At 37.8% G+C, this 22,235-nt stretch overlaps 1 protein-coding gene across 2 annotated transcripts in view; it reads right to left on the reverse strand.

Annotated features, from left to right (window-relative positions):
* RAD18 (RAD18 E3 ubiquitin protein ligase) overlaps positions 1-22,235 on the reverse strand; it is a 123,171-nt gene that overhangs the window by 96,128 nt on the left and 4,808 nt on the right. The gene's annotated exons all lie outside the window — the stretch shown is intronic.

The raw sequence follows: 22,235 nt of genomic DNA on the forward strand, positions 1-22,235 counted from the left end.
AAAAAAAAAAAAAAAAAAAAAGGTGAGAAAGCTGGCCTCTGCCTCCAAATGCAGTATTAAGTGACCAGTTAGCTGATAAGAGAACAACATCCCTCCAACTAACAACCAGCACTCCAGCATCTCCATAAGGGCAGTTCTGCATAACTATATGTCCCTTCTGTATGTGTAACTCTTTTCTCCCGTCTTGCTTCACAGTGCTGCCTCCTAAGAATGATAAAGAAGAATAACACTATTTGCCTAAAAGAATCTTACATTGCCTCTTAATTTAGAAAAAGTCAGTAAACGGAACATTTCACATTTCACTTTTTTTTTTTAGTAAAATTAAATTGCTTTTTTTTGGCTGTGTTGGGTCTTTGCTGCTGTGCATGGGCTTTCTCTAGTTGCGGGGAGAGGGGGCTACTCTTCATTGCGGTGCACGGGCTTCTCATTGCGGTGGCTTCTCTAGTTGTGGAGCACGGGCTCTAGGCACGTAGGCTCAGTAGTTGTGGCACACGGGCTTAGCTGCTCCGCAGCATGTGGGACCTTCCCAGACCAGGGCTCGAACCCATGTCCCCTACATTGGCAGGTGGATTCTTAACCACTGTGCTACCAGGGAAGCCCTAAATTGCTTTTTATTATAACACAAGCCTCAATTAATTTTGTGAGTCAAAAATCCACAAAAGAAAAATAAAAATGACTGCTGGTCCATCTTTAAAATAGTGGTAATTTAACAGTGCCTAAAAGCCAATGATTTCACCTAGCAGTAAATATTGTGACCATCTTCCATTAACAAGTCAGAAAAACTGCAAGTGCAAAGTAAATTGGCACTTATGCAGATGAATCTATTAGTGAGAACATTCTCACTTAATGGTGTTTTATGGATTGGAGTTAAGTCCAGGCCCTCTCCCTCAAAATGTACTCTTTAATAGCATGAATTTGGATCAATTTAACTGTCCTGCATTCTGCCACTGCATCCCACTCAAACCTTAATAGCAGCAGATAGGCAAATGCAGAATTCATTACCTACACCCAAAAAGCTAACATAAGAAAACCGAATAAAGGAATTTAAAATGACAAATCCTGAAATGTTTAAGGAAAGGAACAGCAAAGTGGCTAGGATTCTGGATCACCAATTCTAGTCAATCCAAGATGATAGCAAAACACGATAGCTAAGTCTGGCTTCTACTAAGCTCTGGGGGCTTTTGTGCCATTAAAACAATTACAGACCCAGAGCAACTTTTAGTCTTGAGGGAACCTGTGACAACTGATGATTAGTAGAAAATGCCTACTGAATCATGACAGGTAGAGTATGAAAAATAAGTGCTCATAAAATAAATTATCATTATTGGAAGTATTCTCCACTGAATTCCTCTTAGATAAAGAATGACATCAGTGACAACTGTATGTGACAAAGAAACATGAAAAAAAAAAGAATGGAAGTAAAGGTTAATTTTTCAGCTGAGTTCACTGATTTCATAAAAAGTCAAGTCTTTCTTCCCTAAAATGACATGATTAAAATATACAGAGTAGACTTCCATCTCTGTCCATGAGAAAGTAACCAATATACAGAATTGCCCTCCTTCTGTAAACAACTAAAATACCAGGGGAAAATATAAAACAACTCTTTCTAAATTTTCAGACTTTGGACCACAGTGCAGGGAGGAAAGCCAAAAGCCCATCAGTCTTGCTAGTTGAAGAAACATAGATCAGAGTTCAGGGCAATCCAGGAAGCTAGAATTTGTAGGGCAGAGTACCAGAAAGAAAGATGCTACATACAGAAAGACCTCCAGAAATATGAATACAAATCCATTCGATTCTATGGCTGAACGCAAATTTGCACATACACAGGCGTGAAAATCCATAAGGCCAAACAAAGATCAACTTCCAGGGAAAGAACAATAACTGGAGAGGTAACAAAGCGTCAAGAGTTCATGAAATTTCTAGCAGGCAGGTTGGAGGAACCTCACTAAATGCATGGGCATTGAGTAGACACCGCAGAACCTCATACCTTAGTATATGAATAAATTAGCCATAGAGAGTGGGTGATGTCAGCAAGATGGCAGAACAGGAAGCCAGACCCTACTTTTCCCATGGAAACACAAATCAACAACTATACATAAACCTATTCCCTTTGTGAGAAATCCAGATACTAGTTAAGATGCTCCTATACCCCAAGGCAAGCACAAAAGCAGCCATATCAAAGCCAGTAGAAAACCTGTGGCACTCACTTGCCAGAGTTCCTACCCGTCTCAGCACCACATAATCAGAAAGACACTCCCTACTCCGGGGGAAGGGAGCAAGAGAAGATTGAAACACATATGAAAAGTTCAGACTTTTCATGTGGCTGCCCCAGGGACTGGTTTCCATCTTGCCTGAATCTAATTACTGACAAGAAAGGGGACCAGGTTGGAGTGGCTGAGAACAAAGGTGACAGTTTGCACGAGTAGTCACTCATTCACCATTACCCCTCCCCTGGGAGTGAGCAGGAGAAATTCCCACCTCTCAGCTTCTCTTGGGGAAGAACGTGCATCCAACGTTCCAGCTTTTCAGGGGGCTGCCCAAGGGACTTGGGCCTATCTCACCCAACTCACAGTACTGAAGAGACCTGTCATACTCTAAATGCCTGGAGACTAACGAGAACAAAAAAGAGCTGGGACACTGCTCCAGAGGACCCACAATACAGATGGAGGCTGATATAACTCAATGGCTTCTCGTTTGGAGAGAAAGAGAAGAGAGAAGTACGCAACCAGTATTTCAGATTTTCCAAGGGGCTGCCCGAGGGGCTGCTTCTACCTTGCCTGACTTGGAGTTCTGATGGGGCCTGGCATACTCTAGCGCCTGGGGGCCACTAGCAACAAAAAAGAGCTGGGCAGTTTGCTGCAATTCCAAATACTCTGAAGTACCACAGATACAAGAAGCAGCAAAAGATTACACAGTAATGAAAAAAGAAACCAGTAAAACATCTCTAACTATACTCATAAGTCTAGAGAAGATCCATCCACAGAAAAGGTTTAAGAGGTCCCCAGAATCTCTAGCTGGGCTGGCTGGTGAGTTAGTGCAGGAACATCTGGCTTTCCCTATATGAAGCTTGTCTGTAAATCCTGTACAAGGTGACTGTTTTTTCAAATGCATGGATCCCAAAAGAGTAACAAGGCATACAAAGAAACAGGAAAACATGGCCAATCTCCAGAAACTAATCCTAAAAAAACAGATGTGTATGAATTACCTGACAAAAAATTTTAAATAACCATCATAAAGATGCTCAATGAACTAAGGAAAATGATGCATGAACAAAACGAAAGTATCAACACAGACATAAAACACAAAAGAGAACCAAACAGAAATTTTAGAGATGAAGGCTATAATACAGGTTTCCCCCACCATCTGAAAGTTGACTGTCCCTGTGAAAACTTTCATAAGCCAAAATGGCATAAAGTGAAAAAGTGAAGATGCACAAAATAAAGCAAGATGAAACACAGATACTCACAGACACAGTTCAAAGCTATGGCGGCTTGATGCTGCAATGCTGAGTGTAGTTGCCAGGGGTGCCACTCTCGCTGTTCAGGGTGCACACCACTCCTATTACAGTTCATTCAAAAAAAATACTGAAGGCTATTTTCACCTTTTGCCTTTTTTTTTGTAAAAGTGAAAATCCTCTTCAGATTTCTTTTGGTTAATGGAAATTGGTCCTAATGTAGGTCTTTCATAAAAGGGAAGTTTTATAAAGCAAACTTTTGAAAAGCAGGGGATACTTGAAACTGAAATGAAAAATTTACCAGAAGAGCCCAGCAGTGGACTTCATCAAGCAGAAGAATCAATGCACTTAAAGACAAGTCATTTGAAATTATTCATTCATAGGCACAAAAAGGAAAAAGAAAGAAGAAGCCTAAGGGACTTACAGGACACCATAAAAGAGCACCCAAACACACAAAGCCAACACCAACAGAACTAGAGAAACACATAGCAAAACAATAATAGTAGAAAGTTTCAATGCCTCAACTTTCAATGATGGACAGGACAGAAGATCAACAAGGAAACAGAGGATTTAAACAATACAATAAACCAAAGGCATCTAATAGACATATACAGAACATCGGCAGAGCACACATTCTTTTCAAGTGCACACAGACCACTGTCCAGGAGAGATTACATGTTGAGTCAGAAAATAATCACATCAAGTATCTTTTCTGACCATAACAGAATGAAACTAGAAATCAATAGCAGAAGAAAAAAAATGGAAAATTCACAAATATGTGGAAATTAACACACTCCTGAACAGGCAACAGGTCAAAGAAGAAATGAAAAGGGAAATCAGAAAATGTTTTAAAAAATGAAATCACAACACACCAAAACTTAAGGGATGCAGCAAAAGCACCACTGAGAGGGAGGTTTATAGAAGTAAATGGCTACACAAAGAACAAGAAAAAAAATCTCAAATAAAAACCTAACTTTACATATCAAGGAACTAGAAAAAGAACAAACTAAGCCCAAAGTTACTGAAAGAAAGGAAATAGTAAAGATTAGAGCAGAAATAAACAAAAGAGAATAGGGAAAAAAAAAATCAATGGAATTAAGAGTTGGTTCCTGAAAAGACTGACAAAGCTGACAAACCCTTAACCAGACTAAGAAAAAAAGAGAGAAGACTCAAGTAAATAAAATCAGAAATGATAGAGGGGACATTAAAACTGATGCCACAGAAATAAAAAGAGTTAAAAGAGACTAATGTGAAGAATATATACCAACAAGTTGAACGTACCAAGACTGATTCATGAAGAAATAGAAAATACGAATTGACTTGAAACTAGTGCATAGACTGAACCAGTAATCAAAAATCTCTCAACAAAGAAAAGCCTACAACCAGATGGCTTCACCACAGAATTCTAGCAAACATTAAAAGAATTAACACCAATCTTTCTCAAACATTTCATAAAAATTGAGAAGGAAACACTTCCAAACTTATTTTATGAGGCAAGGATTATTCTGATACCAAAGACATTTACAAGAAAACTACAGACCAATATCCCTGATGAAAAATCATCAACAAATGATTAGCAAACTGAATTCAACCACACATTAAAAGTATCATCACCATGACCCAGTGGGATTCATTCCTGGGATGCAAGGATAGGTTGACATACAAAAATCAATGTGTTACACCACTAACAGAACAAGGATAAAAATCATATGATCATCTCACAATAGATGCAGAAAAAGCATCTGACAAAATTCAACCCCCTTACGTGATAAAAAAAAAAAACTCAACAACATTAGAAGGAAATTACCTCAACATAATAAAAGCCATTATGAAAAGCACACAGCTAATAGCGTACCCAATGATTTCCATTAAGATCAGAAGCATGGCAACAATGCCCACTCTTGCCACTTCTATTCAACATAGTACTTGAAGTCCTACCTAGAGGAATTAAACGTTAAAAAGAAATAAAGAACATCCAAATCAGAAAGGAAGAAGTAAAATTATCTCAGTTCACAGATGACATAATCTTATATGTAGAAAATTCTAAAGATACCACAAGAAAAATTGTTAGAACTAATAAATGAATTCAGCGAAGTTGATGGATACGAAATCAAAATGCACAAGTCAGTTTCACTTCTAAAACTAGCAATCCAGAAAAGATATTAAGAAAACAATCGCATTTACAATAGCACCCCAAAGAATAACATAATTAGGAATAAACTTAACCAAGGTGGCAAAAGACAAGTACACTGAAAACTATAAAACACTGCTGAAAGAAACTGCAGAAGACACTTCTATGTTCATTGACTGGATAAGTTAACATTGTTAAAATGCTCATACTAACAAAAGCAATCCACAGGTTCAATGGAATCCTTATCAAAATACCAATGGTATTTTTTGCAGAAACAGGTAAGTCAATTCTAAAATTCAAATGGAACCACAAAGGACCATGAATAGCCAAAATAATGTGAAAGGCAAAGCTAGAGGTCTCATATTTCCAGACTTCAAAACATATTACAAATCTACAGTAATCAAAATAATATGGTATTAGCATAAAGACAGGAATGTACACCAATGGAATAGAGAACCCAGAAATAAACCCACACATAGGCAGTCAAATGGTCCTTGAAAAGGGTGCCAGGAGTACACAATGGGGAAAGGACAGTCTCTTCAACAAATAGTGCTGGGAAAACTGGATTTCCACTGCAAAAGAATAAAGACTTGAAACTATAAAGCTGCCTGGAGAATATAAAGGGAAAAAGCCTTATAACATTAGTCTTAGGAATGATTTCCTGGATATGATACCAAAAGCACAGGCAATAAAAGCAAAAATAGACAAGTGAGACTTCATCAAACTAAAAAGCTTCTGCAATCAACAGAATAAAAGAACAACTAATGAAACATAAGAAAATATTCGCTAACCATATACCTGATGAGTTAATATCCAAAAATATCAAAACATACAACAAACGCCTGTAAATCAATAACAAAAAAACATGTAACCTGATTAAAAATGGGCAAAGAACTTGAAAAGACATTTCTCCAAAGACATACAAATGGCAAACAGGTATATGAAAAGATCGTCGCCGTCACTAATCATCCAGGAAATGCAAATCAAAACCATAATGACATCATCTGTTAGGACAGCCACTATGAAGAAAAAGAAAAAGAAGAAAAGAAAATAACAAGCGTTGGTGATGGCGTGGAGAAATCAGAACCCTTGTGCACTGTTGATGGGAATGTAAAATGGTGCAGTCACTATGGAAAAAAGTATGGAGGCATTTCAAAAAATTAAAAATACAGTTACCATATGATCCAACAACCCACTTCTGGGTATTGTTCAAAAAGAAGTGAAAACAGAATTTCAAAGAGATATTTGCACTCCTGTGTTCATAGCAGCATTATTCACAAGAGCCAAAAGGAGGGAGCAACCCAAGTGTCCACCAGTGGATGAACAGATTAAAAAAATATATGCTCTCTATAGACATAAAATGGAATGTTATTCAGCCTTAAAAAAGAAGGAAATTCTGTCAAATGCCACTACATGGATGAACCTCGAGGATATTAAGCTAGGTGAAATAAGCCAATCACAGAAGGGAAAATACTGCATGACTATATTTATATACGGTATCTAAATGAACTCATACAAGCAGAAAATAGAATGGTTGTTGCCAGGGCCAGGGGGAGGGAGAAAAGGGTAGCTGCTGTGCAATGGGTACAGAATTTTAGTCATACAAGATGAAAAAGTTCTAAAGACATGCTGTACAACAATGCACATATAGTTAACAATACTATACTATACACTTACCAACTTGTTCATGGAGAAGGTTTTATGTTATGTGTTTCTCACCCTTCCCCCACTTCAGTCCTATAAAAAAGGTTACTCTAGATTCATCATGACAAAGCTTAGAAACAAAACTTGACAGAACCAATCTGATCCTTCCACAACAAAAAAAGAATCCTTCCACAACAAAACCCAACACTCCAATAAAGTATACAACAAAATCTAAACACTCAAAAATGTGAAAACTACAATGGAAAGCATCCAATCAAAAATTACCAGAAATGCAAAGAAGCAAAAAAAATGTGCTCTATAACCAGAAGTGTAAAAAAAAAAAAAAAAAAAAAAAAAAAAAAAAAAAAATGGTATTAAAAGAGGGGGGGGGGGGGGGGGGGGGGGGGGGGATGGAATCAATCAATAGATAGTTTTAGAAACAAGAGAGATAATGAATTAGCAGACAGTGAGGTTAAACTAGCTATTAGAATATGTTCAATATATTCAAGGATTAAAATAGACACACACAGGAACCTAATAAGGAAAGAAATGGAAGATACTAAAAAAGTAAAATTTCTAGAGAGGAACAATACAATATCTAAAATGAAAATGTCACTGGATGAGACTAACAGTTGATGAGACAGTGCAGAATAAAAGATCAATAAACTTGAAATCATAACAATATAAATTATCCAAAATTAAGCACAAAAAGGATGGGGTGGGTAGAGATTACCAAAAAGGAAAAGAAAAAAAAAAAAACAGAGCCTCAATGTCTATAGATTAACATAAAGTAGTGGAATAAAGTTAATAAAGGTCTAACAAAGTATAATCTGAATTGGAGCTCGGGTGTGGAGGTGGGTGTGTAAACAGAAAAATACTCAAAGAAAGAGTTAAATTTTTTCCAAGTATAAACCCATAAACTGAAGCAGTTCAATGGACCACAAGCAGTACAAACACAAAGTAAATCACACTAAAGCACATTACAAATTTCTAAAATCTGGTAACAAAGAGAAAATCTGAAAAGCAGCCAGAAGAAAAAAGGCACATTATATACAGAAAACTATAAAAAAAAACCTAACACACCTGGTTTCATCCGAAACTAGTCAAGCCAGAAAATTGTAGAATGACATTCAGAAAGGAGAAAAATTTAAATTTGAACTGCATACCCACTGAAAACACCTTTCAAAAAGCAATGAAATAATTTTTTCAGGGAAACAAAAGCTGAGAGAATTCATTAGCAGCATGCTGGTGCTACAAGAAATGCAACAGAGAAAATATAAACGACATAAGAAGAAAACGTTGATGTATACAAAGGAGAGTATAAGAAATGATAAATGTGCCTAAATATAAAAGACTACTATTTCATTTTTAAATTTGTCTTAAACGATAATGAGCTGTCTAGGGCAAATACAGGGACTTCCCTGATGGTGCAGTGGTTAAGAATCCGCTTGCCAATGCAGGGGACACAGGTTTGAGCCCTGATCCAGGAAGATTCCACATGCCGCAGAGCAACTAAGCCCATGCACCACAACTACTGAGCCTGAGCTCTACAGCCCAGAAGCCACAATTACTGGGCCCATGTGCCACAACTACTGAAAGCTGCACACCTAGAGCTTGTGTTCTGCAACAAAGAGAAGCCACCACAATGAGAAGCCCGCACACCACAATGAAGAGTAGCCCCCACTCGCTGCAACTAGAGAAAGCCCGGGCTCAGCAACAAAGATCCAACGCAGCCAAAAGTAAATAAATAAATAAGTAAATTTATAGAAAGTAAATAAATAAAGCAAATATAATAACAATGTATTGTGTCTGTAGTACACGTGCACATCATAAAAGGAAAGACAACAACAGGATGACAGAAGGGGGGGAAGAGAAGCACACAGTTGTATACCCATGGCATTTTCACAGAAATAGAAAGAACAATCCTAAAACTTATATGGAATCCTAAAAGACCCCAAGTAGCCTAAGCAGTCTTAAGAAAAAAGACCAAAGCTGGATGTATCATGCTACCTGACCTCAGAGTATACTACAATGCTACAGTAATCAAGACAGCATGGTACTGGCACAAAAAGAGACACATAGATCAGTGGAACAGAAAAGAGAGACCAGAAATAAACGCATACATTTATCATCAATTAATCTATGATAAAGAAGGCAAAAATATATAATGGGGAAAATACATTATCTTCAAAAAAAGTGGTGCTGGAAAAACTGGATAGTTACATGTAAAAGAATGAAATTAGAAGGCAGAGTCAATATGGTGGTGTGGGAAGACACAGAGTTAGCATCTCCCCACAACTAGGGCACCCACCAGCTGCTGGTGGGGGACTCTGACGCCCAAGGAGATGGGAGGAACCCCAAAGTGAAGCAGTAGGACACAGGGGGACTGAAGGAGGAGGAGAAGTGAAGGCCAGGCAGGATCAGCACCCCTGAGGCAGGGAAGATCAGGAGAGGCAGGCAGAAGAGGCCCTCCAGGAGGAGCAGGAGAGGAGCAGAGGGCAACTGCCCCACCCACTCAGGCCCAGGGAGCCTGTTGAGCTCCCAGGCCAATCCCCTGCCCTCCAAACCCCCCTCCAGGCCATGTGGCTCCTTGGGGGCATAGGAGGGAGACCGGGGAGATCAGGAGAGGCAGGTGAGAGGGGCCCTCACAGACCAGAGGAACAGGAGAGGAAAGGAGAGGAGGGCATTTGCCCTGCCCACTTGAGCCCAGAAAGCCTGCTGGGCTCCCAGGTGAGATCCCCTTCCCTCCAAGACCAGGGGTGGGGGGCACACCTGGGCCCCTTCTGTTCCTTGAGTCTAAGCCCCAGCCCCCAAAGCCCCCAGGGCCTTTTCCAGCCCTGTGGGACCTAAGCATTGGCCCCGTCCATCGCCCAAAGCTCACCCTTGCTTAGACCCCGCCCTCCACAGCCAAGGCCTCCCCCGCACCCTTTTTTCCCCCTCCTCCTCTTTTTCACTGTTATGGTACTACTGTGCATTCTGGTTGTTGATTCATCTAAATTTTTATTTTTATATTCTTCCTAACAGGTATGTTAGTTTCCTAGTCTAATTTTATTTTTTACTTTGTTATCATTTCTTTGTTTGTTTGTTTGTTTTGCACCCCAGGTGGCTTGCAGGATCTTGGTTCACAAGTCCGGGGCTGGGCCAAAGCTCCTGCAGTGGGAGCTCTGAGTCCGAACCACTGGACTAACAGAGAACCTCAGACCGAGGGAATATTCATCAGAGTGAGGTCTCACAGAGTTCCTCCCCTCAGCACCAAGACCCAGCTCTACCCAACAGCCTACAAACCCCAGTGTTAGAAGCCTCAGGCCAAACAACCAGTAAAACAGGAACACAATCCCACTCATTAAAGAAAAACAAATGAGACGGCAAAAAAAATATGTCACAGATGAAGGAGCAAGGTAAAAATCTACAAGACCAAATAAATGAAGAGGAAACAGGCAATGTGCCTGAAAAAGAATTTAGAGTAATGATAGTAAGGATGATCCAGAATCTCGGAAATAGAATGGAGGCACAGATCGAGAAAATACAAGAAATGTTTAAGAAAGATCTAGAAGAGCTAAAGAACAGAGATGAACAACAAAATAACTGAAATGAAACATATACTAGAAGGAATCAATAACAGAATAACCAAGGCAGAAGAACAAATAAGTGAGCTAGAAGACAAAATGGTGGAAATAACCACCGAGAAGCAGAATACAGAAAAAAAGAATGAAACAGAACTGAAGACTATCTGGGACAACACTAAACGCACCAACATTCGAATTATAGATATCCCAGAGGAAGAGAAAAAGAAAGGGTCTGAGAAAATATCTGAAAAGATTATAGTTGAAAACTTCCCTAACATAGGAAAGTCCAAGAAGCACAGAGAGTCCCATACAGGATAAACCCTAGGAAAAACACACCAAGACAAATAATAATCAAACTAACAAAAATTAAATTCAAAGAAAAAAATATTAAAAGCAGCACGGGAACAACAAAAAATAACACAAAAAAGAATCCCCATAAGGTTACCAACTGATTTTTCAGTGGAAACTCTTCAGTTCAGAAGGGAATGGCAGGATACACTTAAAGTGATGAAAGAGAAAAACCTACAACCAAGATTACTCTACCCAGCAAGGATCTCATTCAGATTCGATGGAGAAGTCAAAAGCTTTTCAGACAAGCAAAAGGTAAGAGAATTCAGCACCACCGAACCAGCTTTACAACAAATGCTAAAGAAACTTCTCTAAGAGGGAAACACAAGAAAAGGACCAACAAAAACAGACCCAAAACAATTAAGAAAATGGTAATAGGAACCTAAATATCAATAATATCCTTGAATGTAAATGGATTAAATGTCCCAACCAAAAGACAGACTGGCTGAATGGATACAAAAACAAGACCTGTATATATGCTGTCTACAAGAGACCTACTTCAGACCTAACAACACATACAGACTGAAAGTGAAGGGATGGAAAAAGATATTCCATGCAAATGGAAATCAAATGAAAGCTGGAATAGCAATACTCGTATCAGATAAAATATACTTTAAAATAAAGACTGTTGGGCTTCCCTGGTGGCACAGTGGTTGAGAGTCCGCCTGCCGATGCAGGGGACACGGGTTCGTGCCCCGGTCCGGAAAGATCCCACATGCCGCGGAGCGGCTGGGCCCGTGAGCCATGGCTGCTGAGCCTGCGCATCCGGAGCCTGTGCTCTGCAACGGGAGAGGCCACAACAGTGAGAGGCCCGTTTACCACACACACACACAAAATAAATAAATAAATAAAGTAAAGACTGTTATAAAAGATAAGGGGGGATACTACATAATGATCAAAGGATCAATCCAAAAAGAAAATATAACAATTATACATGTTTATGCACCCAACATAGGAGCACCTGAGTACATAAGGCAAATGCTAACAACCATGAAAGGAGAAATCAAGAGTAACACAATAATAGTAGGGGACTTTAACACCCCACTTACAACAATGGATAGATCATCCAAACAGAAAATAAGTAAGGAAATACAAGCTTTAAGTGACACAACAGGCCAGATAGATCTAACTGATATTTATAGAACATTACACCTGAAAGTAGCAGAATACACTTTCTTCTCAAGTGCACATGGAACATTCTCCAGAATAGATCACATCCTGGGTCACAAATCAAACCTCCAAAAATTTAAGAAAATTGAAACTGTATCAAGTATCTTTTCTGACCACAACGTGATGAGACTGGATATCAATTACAGGAAAAAAAGTGTAAAAACACAAATATATGGAGGCTAAACAGTGAGCTACCAGATAACCAAGAGGTCACTGAAGAAATCAAAGAAGAAATAAAAAAATACACAGAAACAAATGACAATGAGAACACAACGACCCAAAACCCACGGGACGCAGCAAAAGCAGTTCTAAGAGGGAAGTTTATAGCAATACAATCTCACTTCAAGAAACAAGAAAAACCTCAAATAAACAATCTAATCCTACACTTAAAACAACTAGAGAAAGAAGAACAAAGATATCCCAAAGTCAGTAGAAGGAAAGAAATCATAAAGATCAGAGCAGAAATAAATGAAATAGAAATGAAGAAAACAGCAGCAAAGATCAATAAAACTAAAAGCTGGTTCTTTGAGAAGATAAACAAAACTGATAACTGATTTATCAGTTTAACTGATTAGCCAGACTCATCAAGAAAAGAAGGGAAAGGACACAAATCAATAAAATTAGAAATGAAAAAGGAGGAATCATAACTGACACTGCAGAAATACAAAGGATTATAAGAAACTACTACAAACAACTCTATGCCAATAAAACAGACAACCACGAAGAAATGGACAAATTATTGGAAAGGCACAATTTTCCAGGACTGAACCAGGAAGAATTAGAAAATATAAACATACCTATCATTAGTAATGAAATTGAAACCATAATTAAAAATCTTCCAACAAACACAAGTCCAGGACCAGATGGCTTCACAGGCGAATTCTATCAAACATTCAGAAAAGAGCTAACATCGATCCTTCTAAAACTCTTCCAAAAAACTGCAGAGGAAGAAACACTCCCTAATTCATTCTATGAAGCCACCATCACCCTGATACCAAAACCAGAAAAAGATATCACAAAAAAAGAAAATTACAGACCAATATCACTGATGAACATAGATGCAAAAATCCTCAACAAAATACTAGCAAACAGAATACAACAGCACATTAAAAGGATCATACACCACGATCAAGTGGGATTTATCCCAGGGATGCAAGGATTCTTCAATATACGCAAATCAATCCATGTGATACACCATATTAACAAATTAAGGAATAAAAACCACATGATCATCTCAATAGATGCAGAAAAAGCTTTTGACAAAATTCAACACCCATTTATGATAAAAAACCCTCCAGAAAATGGGCATACAGGGAACCTACCTCAACATGATAAAGGCCATATGTGACAAACCCACAGCAAACATCATACTCAATGTGAAAAAGTGAAAGCATTTCCACTAAGATCTGGAACAAGAAAAGGATGTCCACTCCCGCCACTCTTATTCAACATAGTTTTGGAAGTCCTAGCCACGGCAATCAGAGAAGAAGAAATAAAAGGAATAAAAATAGGAAAAGAAGAAGTAAAACTGTCACTGTTTGCAGATGACATGATACTGTACATAGAAAATCCTAAAGATGCCACCCGACAACTATTAGAACTAATCAATGAATTTTGTAAGGCTGCAGGATACAAAATTAATGCACAGAAATCTCTGGCACTTCTACACACCAACAATGAAAAATCAGAAAGAGAAATTAAGGAAACACTCCCATTTACCATTACAACAAAAAGAATAAAATACAAGGAATAAACCTGAATAAGGAGGTGAAAGACTTGTACTCAGAAAATTATAAAACACTGATGAAAGAAATCAAAGATGACATAAACAGATGGAGAAATATACCATGTTCTTGGATTGGAAGAATCAATATTGTGAAAATGACCATACTACCCAAAGCAATCTACAGATTCAATGCAATTCCTATCAAACCACCAATGGCATTTCTTCACAGAATTAGAACAAAAAATTTTACAATTCATATGGAAACACAAAAGACCCCGAACAGCCAAAGCTATCTTGAGAAAGAAAAACGGAGTTGGAGGAATCAGGCTCCCCCACTTCAAACTATACCACAAAGCTACAAACTATACCACAAAGCTACAAGTAATCAAGACAGTATAGTACTAGCACAAAAACAGAAATACAGATCAATGGTACAGGACAGAATGCCCAAAGACATACCCATGCACAGACAGACACCTAATTTACGACAAAGGAGGCAAGAACATACAATGGAGAAAAGGCAGCCTCTTCAGTAAGTGGTGCTGGGAAAACTGGACAGCTACGTGTAAAAGAACGAAATTAGAACACTCCCTAACACCATACACAAAAATAAACTCCGAATGGATTAGAGACTTAAATGTAAGACCAGACACTATATAACTCTTAGAGGAAAACATAGGAAAAACACTCTTTGATATAAACCACAGCAAGATCTTTTTTGACCCACCTCCTAGAGTAACGGAAATAAAAACAAAAATAAACAAATGGGACTTAATTAAACTAAAAAGCTTTTGCACAGCAAAGGAAACCATAAACAAGACGAAAAGACAACCCTCAGAATGGGAGAAAATATTTGCAAATGAAACAGACAAAAAGATTAATCTCCAAAATATACAAACAGCTCATGGAGCTCAATATCAAAAAAACAAACAATCCAGTTAAAAAATGGGCGGAAGACCTAAACAGACATTTCACCAAGGAAGACATATAGATGGCCAAGAGGCACATGAGAAGATGCCCAACATCACTAATTATTAGAGAAATGCAAATCAGAACTACAATGAGGTATCACCTCACGCCGGTGAGAATGGCCATCATCAAAAATCTACAAACAATAAATGCTGGAGAGGGTGTGATGAAAAGAGAACCCTGCTGCACTGCTGGTGGGAATGTAAATTGATACAACCACTATGGAGAACAGTATGGAGGTTCCTTAAAAAACTAAAAATAGAAGTACCATATGACCCAGCAATCCCACCAGTGGGCATATACCCTGAGAAAACCATAATTCAAAAAGAGACATGCACCACAATGTTCACTGCAGCACTATTTACAATAGCCAGGACATGGAACCAACCTAAATGTCCATCGACAGATGAATGGATAAAGAAGACGTGGCACATATATACTGTGGAATATTACTCAGCCATAAAAGGAAACAAAATTGAGTTATTTGTAGTGAGGTGGATGGACCTAGAGTCTGTCATACAGAGTGAAGTAAGCCAGAAAGAGAAAAACAACCAATAAGAACCTGCTGTATAAAAAAATAAATAAAATAAAATTCCAAAAAAAAAAAGAATGGATGAAGACATGGAAAGACAAAAAAAAGAAAGAGAAAAACAAATACCATATGCTAACACATAAACATATGGAATCAAAAAATTAAAAATTGGTACTGATGAACCTAGTTGCAAGGCAAGAATAAAGAGGTAGACATAGAAAACCTACTTGAGGACATGGGGTGGGAGGGCGAAGCTGGGGTGAAGTGAGAGTAGCATCGACATATACACACTACCGAATGTAAAACAGCTGACTGGTGGGAAGCAGCAGCATAGCACAGGGAGATCGGCTCGGAGCTTTGCAATGACCTAGAGGGGTGGGATAGGGAGGATGGGAGGGAGGCTCAAGAGGGAGGGGATATGGGGACATGTGTATGCATATGCGTGATTCACTTTGTTGTGCAACAGAAACTAACACAGTATTGTGAAGCAATTATACTCCAATAAAGATCTCTTAAAAAATAAAAAAAGAATAAAGGCAGTTAGTGAAAAAGAAAGAATGAAATTAGAACATTTTCACACGATATACAAAAAGAAAATCAAAAGATCTAAATGTAAGACTGAAACCATAAACCTCCTGAAAGAAAACACAGGCAGAACACTCTTTGACATAAATCGTAGCAATAGTTTTTTCGATCTGTCTTCTGTGAAAAAGGAAATAAAAGCAAAAATAAACAAATGAAACCTAATTAAACGTAAAAGCTTTTGCACAGCAAAAGAAACCATCAACAAAACAAAAAGACAACCTACTGAATGGGAGAAATATTTGCAAATGATATGACCAAATAGGAGCTAATATTCAAAATATATAAACAGCTCATACAACTCAGTGTCAAAAAAAAAAAAAAAAAACCCAATTAAAAAATGGGCAGAGGACCTGAATAGACATTTTTCCAAAGAAGACATATAGATGGCCAACAGCCACGTGAAAAGATGCTCAACATCACTCACCATCAGAGAAATGCAAATCAAAACCACAATGAGAGATCATCTCACACCTGTCGGTATGACTGGAATCACAAAGACTACAAATTTCAAAAGCTGGTGAAGATGTTGAGAAAAGGGAACCCTAGTACACTGCTGGAGAATGTAAGTTGCTGCAACCTCTATGGAAGACAGTGGAGGTTCCTCAAAAAACTAAAAACAGAACTACCATATGATCCAGCAATTCCACTCTTGGGTATATACCTCAAAAAAACCAAAAACACTAATTTGAAAAGATACATGCATCCCAATGTTCATAGGAGCATTATTTAACAACAGTCAAGATATGGAAGCAACTTACTGTCTATCACTTAAAGACGATGAATGGATAAAGAACAGGTGGTACATATACAATGGAATATTACTCAGCCACAATAAAGAATGAAATTTTGCCATTTGCAACAACATGGATGTACCTGGAGGTTATTATGCTTAGTGAAATAAGTCAGAGAAAGACAAATACTATATGCTATCTCTCATATGTGGAACCTAAAAAATGAAACAAATGAATACAACAAAATAGAAACAGACTCACAGATAGAGAGAACTAGTGGGGAAAGGAAATGGGGGAGGGGAAAGGAAATGGGGGAGGGGCAAGATAGGGGTAGAGGATTGAGAAGTACAAACTACTATGTATTTATAAAATAAGTAAGCTACAAGGATATATTGTACAGCAGGGGTGCCGAAACAGGGGAACCAGGCTGCAGAGCAGGAGGTGGGCAGCGGGCAAGCGAGCAAAGCTTCATCTGCTGCTCCCCATCACTCCCCATCGCTCACATTACCACCTGAAGCATCCCCCACCCGCCGCGTCCATGGAAAAATTGTCTTCCACAAAACCAGTCCCTGGTGCCAAAAAGGTTGGGGACCGCTGTTGTACAGCACAGAGAAGACAGCCAATATTTGATAATAACTTTAAATGTAGTACAATCTATAAAAATATTGAATCACTATGTTGTACACCTGAAACTAATATAATACTGTAAATCAACTATATTTCAATTTAAAAAAGGAAGAAGTGCACAGGTGTAACAGTTTTACACTAGTCAAGTGGTATAATATCGTTCAAAGGGGGACTGCAATAACTTAAAGATGCCTATTTTAAACAGCCGCTGAAATAATAAAACAAAGAAGTAGCACTAATAAGTCAACTGTGGAAAAGATTTAATATTTTTTAAATGTTCAATTTTTTTTGTAAAGGCTGGAAGAGAAGAAAAAATAGATGAGTAAATAAAAAACAGAAAGCAAGGTAGTATATCTAGATCCACCCTTACCAATAATTAACTTTCTGCAATGATGGAAATGTTTTGATATCTGCACTCTCCAAGACAGCAGCCACTAGCCACATGTGCTATTCAACACTTGAAATTAGGCTAGTGGAACTGGGAATCTAAAGTTTTAATTTTATTTAACTTTAATTAATTTTAACTGAAATATAAATAGCCATATGAGGCTAGCAGCTACTATATTATACAGTGTATGTCTAAATATTCCGAGTAAAAATAGATATTTTCAGACTAGATTGAATGGGAAGACCCAAAATATATACTGTCTAAAAAAGTCCAATATAAATATCAAGACACAGGTAGATGAGAAGTAAAAGGATGGAAAAAGACAAACCGTGAAAACACTAATCTTAAAGAAGTGGGAGTGACTATATTAATATCAGAAAACAGAAGACTTTAGAACAAAGAACATTACCAGGGATAAAGAGGGCCATTTCACAATCATAAAACAGCCAATTCATCAGGAAGACAAAATAATCATAAATGTGTATGTGCCTAATAAAAATGTTTCAAAAATACATAAAGCACAAAATTACAGAAGTAAAAAGAAAAATCAGACATATCCACAATTATATTTGGAGATTTCGACACTCCTCTCTCAGTATTGATAAAATAATACACAGAGAACCAGCAGAGATACAGAAGATTTACAAAGCACTATCAACCAACTTGATCTAATTGACATTCATAGAACACTCCGCCCAACTAGAATAGACATTCTTTTAAAGCATACGTGAAACATGAACCAAGAATGACCATATTGTGGGCCATAAAACAAGTCTCAGTTTGATTTAAAAACTGAAATCAGACATAACTGTTTGAGTTTTGAAAAGAACATATTTAAATTAGACATTAATAACAGGAAGATAGCAGGAAAACTCCCAAATTTTTAGAAATTAAGCTAAAGACTTCTAAATAACTCATGGGTCAAAAAATAAATCAAAAAGGACATTAGCATATACTTTAAACAAAAATGAAAACTCACATATCAAAATTTGTGGGATGCAGCTAAAGCAGGGCTTAAAGGAAAATTTATAGCTTTAAACGTTTATATTAGAAAAGGTCTAATATTGATCTCATCTTCTACCTTAGAAAGCTAGAAATATAAGAGCAAATTAAACTCATATAAGTAAAAGAAAGGAAATAATAAAGATTTTGAAAGTGTAAATCAATAAAATAGAAAAAAGATAAAATACAGAAAACAATGAACCAAAAGTTGGTTCTTTGAAAACAGCAATAAAATTGACAAACCTTTAGCTAGATTAATCAAGGGAAAAAAAAGAAAACACAGCTTTCTAGCATATGGATAAAACGGAATATCACTACATATCCTCCAGACAAGAGAAGGACAGTAGGGAGTAGGTTGTTTTGTTTTGTTTTGTTTTTTTCTGGGCCATTGCAGCGTGACATGTGGGAACTTCTTTTCCTGACCAGGGATCAAACCCGCACCCCCTGCAGTGTAAGGGAAGAGTCTTAACCACTGGACTGCCAGGGAAGTCCCTAGGGAGTAGCATTTTTCAAACTCTATGCTGATAAACTCAACAGCTTAGATTAAATGGACAAATTTATTGAAAGGAATTCAAGGTTGTTATAACATTTAAAAACAAATCAGTGTAATTAATCATATTCTAAAATAAAGGAATTAAATCATATGAGCATCTCTATACATGCAAAAAAAACAAACCTGACAAAATTCAGTAACCATTCATGATTAAAAAAAAAACTCTCAGCTAATTCAGAGCAAAGACGAATTGCCTCAACCTGATAAATTTATGAAAATGTATTAAGAATACGATAAAACTTACAGCTAACATTATGCCTGAAAGACTGAAAGCTTTCCCCATAAAACTGGGAATAAAGAAAGGATATTCACCTACACCACTTCTTTTTAACATTCTACTAGAGGTACTTTGTCTAACAACTAGAAATATGAGGCATGCAGATTAAGGAAGGAAGAAGTAAAACTCTTTTTATTCACAGATGACACGATTGTGTATATAAAAATTCCTAAGGAATCAACAAAAAAGATGCTGGAATTAAAAAGTGAATTTAGCAAGATCACAGGATTAAAAGTCAATACAAAAAAACTGTTATTTCTATGTGCAAGGCCTGTGCACTGAAAACTAACAGCACTGTGGAGAGAAATTAAAGAAGAGCTAAAGAATGGAGGAACACACCATGTTCATATAAAAATAAAATCCCCTAAGGAAAAGTAAAAATAAGAGGAATCCCTGTGTAAGGAACTTAGAAAATGGGCCCAGTGTGGCTAACAGGGACTCAAAATAAAACGGAGCCAGGCAGTCATGACAGACCGGATTCAGTCACGTACTCTGTGTTCTCATTAAAACCAAGAACAGAAAACTATGACTTCTGATTCTGCTAAAGGTTCTACCTGGAAACGTCCCCAACTAGAAGCTCTGATGACCAAGCCAATCATCAAAAACTATAGTCAAGTTTCAAGGACTTGTGGTCAGGCTGCAGGGGCCAGCCAATCCTCTTTGCAAGTCTCCCAACTGTGACTTCTACAGTTTGTTTTTAAAAACCCCTCTCTCTTTACCCCCTACACCCAAAGGTACTTTAGGTTACAGCCAAAGGCTGCATATCTATCCCTGTTTGCAAACCTTGCAAGCAATAAAGCTGTCCTTTCGCTTTAAGATAATCCTGACTATTTTCTGGGATTTATTTCTAATTTAGGACAACATTTTTACATTGAAGACAACACTGTTAAGATGTCATAGGGACTTCGCTGGTGGTACAGTGGTAAAGAATCTGCCTTACAATGCAGGGGACGCAAGTTCAATCCCTGGTCAGGGAACAAAGATCCCACATGCCACAGGGTAACTAAGCCCGAGTTCCACAACTACTGAGCTTGCACGCCTCAACTAGAGCCTGAGTGCCACACACTACGGAGCCCATGCGTCCTGGAACCTGCACCCCACAACTACAGAGCCCATGCGCCCTGAAGCCTGTGCGCCACAACCAGAGAGAGAAAACCTGCAGACCACAACTAGAGAGAAGCCCGCACGCTGCAACGAAAGATCCCGCATGCCTCAACAAAGATCCCACGTGCTGCAACTAAAACCCGACGCAGCCAAAAATAAATAAAAAATAAATAAATCTCAAAAAAAAAAGTCATATATCCTCAGATGGATCTCTAGATTTAGTGCAATCCCAAGGAACATCCCAGCAGGCTTTTCTTGGTAGAAACTGACAACCTGATTCTAAAATTTATATTGAAATGCATATAAAATGCAAAGATCCTAAAAGAACCAAAACAATCTTGATAAAGAAAAACAACGCTGAAGTAGTTACAAGACTTGACTTGAAGACTGACTAGAAGGGCTACCGCGATTAAGACAGTGCAGTACTGGCACAAGGATAGACATAAGAATCAATGAAAGAGAAGAGAATCCAGAAACAGACCCACATATAATTCCCTGGGCCATACTGACTGGTAATGGGAAGAACTCTACCAAGTGACAGAAACGTTTAATATCTTAATTGTAGTCATTATCTGGTATAAACATTTGTTGAAACTCGTTGACGCTTGTACATTTTACTGCGCACTTAAAATGGATGCCTTTTACTACATATAAATCATACCTAAATAAAGGTGATTTTAACACATATTTAGAAACAATCCCCAAAACTTATCTTGGTTCCTAATATGAATCTAGCCTAGAAGGAAACTAAGATTTATTAAGGCCCTGTAACGTGCCAGACACTGCACTCTGTACATTTAATTCTCACAACCATCTCCTAAGGCAGAAACTACTCACCAGGGTTTCACATCTGAAGAAATGTTGAGCGTTTGCAATCTCACCCACCTAATAAGTGGAGAGCTAAGAGTCAAGCCTAAGTTTATCTCTAATGCCCATGTTGCTACCACCACCATCCTCTTATTATGTCTTCCCTATGGAAACTTTTTCACCAAAGCTACTACTATCCACTAAAACCATTTTTTAAGCCTAACTTTTTTTTTAACTTTCCAAGGCAAATCAACTCGAAAATAGAGAATAAGAACGATCATAAGCCTAGATAATCCATAAACTGATGGCTAAATCCAGAACAATGACAAGTGCACCCCATGCACTAAATACGTCAAACTACAGTATAAAAAATAGGTACATACTAGACTTACGAAGAGAAGTACAAGCACATTTCAATATATGAGTCTTCCCACCATCACACAGCAAGTTAAGTGATAAAACTGTCTGCAATACTCTTCAGTTGTAGAATTCTCCCAGTGGAATTTTTAAACTTTAAAATTCTATGCCAAGGACTACTTGGTTGAACCACCTATCTCCTATCCTGCTAAAAATGAAAAATCTGAAATTTAACATCTAAAAGTGCCGGGCACAATATATAGT

This window comes from Lipotes vexillifer, unplaced genomic scaffold (genome assembly GCF_000442215.2).
Source record: "Lipotes vexillifer unplaced genomic scaffold, Lipotes_vexillifer_v1.1 scaffold1387, whole genome shotgun sequence".
Lineage (NCBI taxonomy): Eukaryota > Metazoa > Chordata > Mammalia > Artiodactyla > Lipotidae > Lipotes > Lipotes vexillifer.